At 43.0% G+C, this 2551-nt stretch overlaps 1 long non-coding RNA gene across 1 annotated transcript; it reads left to right on the top strand.

Moving 5' to 3' along the window:
• The first annotated feature begins 377 nt into the window (after positions 1-377).
• LOC112487355 (uncharacterized) lies at positions 378-1975 on the top strand. The gene is made up of 3 exons (XR_003050397.1): positions 378-618; positions 982-1034; positions 1184-1975. It is a non-coding gene; the product is annotated as an uncharacterized LOC112487355 (long non-coding RNA).
• The last annotated feature ends 576 nt before the right edge of the window (positions 1976-2551 follow it).

The raw sequence follows: 2551 nt of genomic DNA, 5'->3' as shown, positions 1-2551 counted from the left end.
ATACACATGCATATATGCATTTATATGTATATTTGTATAAATATATATACATATATAGTGTGAATATATATATACATATGTTGCCAATTTTCTTTTTAAAGAACACATTATTTTATTACATGTTAAAATATTTTAAACATGTGAATTAGTTTTTTATCAGTTGAATTTATTAGATCCAGCAGTCAGATTATTTCAAATGTTTCTCCCACAATTAAAATCCTAGAACTCTTTTCTCTTTTACTGTCGACAGTTAATTCTAACCACATTTTCTCACACTGAAAAAAAAAAACAGCATTCGATTAAAGAGCTGCATATATTTTCCTTTTAAAATTTCTTTGCTTTTTTTTTCTGCCCAGCTCTGGTATGCACGACTGCTGCTGCTGCTGCTGCTGCTGCTGCTGCTGCTCCTGACTCCTGACTGCCAGATGAGTGCTCGGAGGGGTGTTAAGGGACGAGCTCACGGATCGATGTCTCACTCTGCTCAGCCCAGCTGTAGCTGTTGTCTCTCACACAGAGAGGCTTTGTCTGAGCTCTGCAGAAAAACAGCCCGTAACAAGTGTTTACCGTCTGCCGCCTCAGGCCTGAGCCGGGGCCTGCGCTCGCTGCACGGTAGCCGCTGTAAGCTCACACTTGGATGCTGTTAATACTGTACACATCGCTTTGTCTGAGGGGCATGGCCGGGGCGGGGGGGGCAGGGGGGGTAAACACATAAATATACTCGGCCAAATCTGCTCACCGTAGTGAGCGTAGTGTCATCTGTCCTCACTCTCTCTCAGACACCAGACACATTTACACACACACACACATGCTGACGCACACTGGGTTCCTGACCCCAGACTGCAGGCCGCTGCTGTTGTTAATTAAAACCCGGTTCGTAGGTTACTCCCAGTTACACACCAGGGATCATACTGCTGTTACACAGACACAGCTCATTATGATTTTCTTATTTCTTTCTTTCTTTCTTCCTCATGTCTATTGTAGGTGTGCGAAGGCATCGGAGCCTCTGTGAGGAACCTGGAAATACTCAGACAGAGGTAAGATGAGAAGAGGAGGGAGGAGGTAAAAAAAAAAAAAAAAAAAGGTGGAAATGTGGAGAGAAAATGAGACAGAAAAAAAAAAAGCTCCCCTCGTTTTCGTCTTCCTCTTTCCTGCTCTCCTTTTCCCTCCACCCTTGGCTTTTCAGCTGGGTTCAAAACATCTGTCAGCACTCAGACGACGGTGGTGAGGAGGAGAGAGTGCAGAGGGCCTGGTATGTGGAAGGCCCGGCCCAGGAATCAGTGGAGCCGCTCGGCTCGGCACGTCTGCCTTGTTTATTTGCCCTGACCCCGCGTTCCCCGCGAGGTTAAGGGACCTGCCGCAGTGAAAGGAGCCATTGTCCTGCAGGAAAAATCTGGTACAAATATTTACCAATGGGGGGAGGATGCAAAGACGGGGCTCGCAGCCAGCCAGACGAGCTGTAAAAAACGGCCAGAGTGCATTTTTGAATAATCCACTTCCACACCCTTTTCCTTTTACCTAAGGTTACAAAAATCTGCCCTCACGTCCCCATTACTCACATCACACTGCAGGGACTGTTTTAACATCAACATCGTAATACAGTCCTGATGAAGTTGGTACACTGCCTTAAACGTGTTTTAGCCGTGAACTTTAATTTAATAACCAAAAAAAAAAAAGAAAAATTACATTTTTCCATTTACAGACTTGACTGATTTTATTGAACATGGAAGAATATAGAGATTGATGCAGCCAGAATGAAAATGCAAAGTTGTACAAAAGTCGTAAAAATAACTATTTTTACAGCTCTTAACGGTTAACGGTTTATAGTCTTCACTTTGGTTGCGAAATGAACGTCTAACCGGGGGCTGTGTCGTACAGGTCGGATGGGGAGAAAATCTGTAACAATAAACCGGTTCATCACAGGAGATCTAAATATTTGTGGAAGCAGAATTGATCAAAGGTTATGAGCAAAAAAAAAAGAAAAAAAAAAACATCATGAATTTTTCAGCAGATAGTCTAGTGTTTGATTGGCCTGCCTGCGGTCCAGATCACCGTGAAGTGTCCAGTCAAATATCTGGTTTGTCAATAACGGCCCGATATTAACTTTTTACCGATATCCGATTCGCCAATATTGTCCAAACTATTATTGACCAATAAAGGCCTGGTAACATTTATTGAAACCACTGTATGAGTCTGAGATTAATTGAATGAGCTACAATGCTGCCATCTAGTGACTTGTACCTTAACATACAGCCAGTTGTCCCCGTAACTATTTTTATGGCACACAACATTTGGCGAAACCCAATCATTGCGATATCAGGTTTTAATTATCGGAGGAAAAAACCATAACGATTCATCCAGATAATATATAATATGCTAATATCGGTGTCCGATAATATCAGACACCGATATTATCGGACATCCCTGGTACCAACTTCTCTGGAAATGGGTGTCGTAGAGTGTCACTGAAATTAAAACCCTCCTGCATTTTAAACAAACATGTACTGATTTGCTCCACTCAACAGCCCCCCCCTTCCTCCCCCCTCGCTCCCCC

The sequence above is a fragment of the Cynoglossus semilaevis genome, chromosome 8 (genome assembly GCF_000523025.1).
Source record: "Cynoglossus semilaevis isolate Cse_v1.0 chromosome 8, Cse_v1.0, whole genome shotgun sequence".
NCBI lineage: Eukaryota > Metazoa > Chordata > Actinopteri > Pleuronectiformes > Cynoglossidae > Cynoglossus > Cynoglossus semilaevis.
The sequence above is the reverse complement of the archived record's forward strand: the minus strand, read 5'-3'. Positions and strand labels throughout refer to the sequence as shown.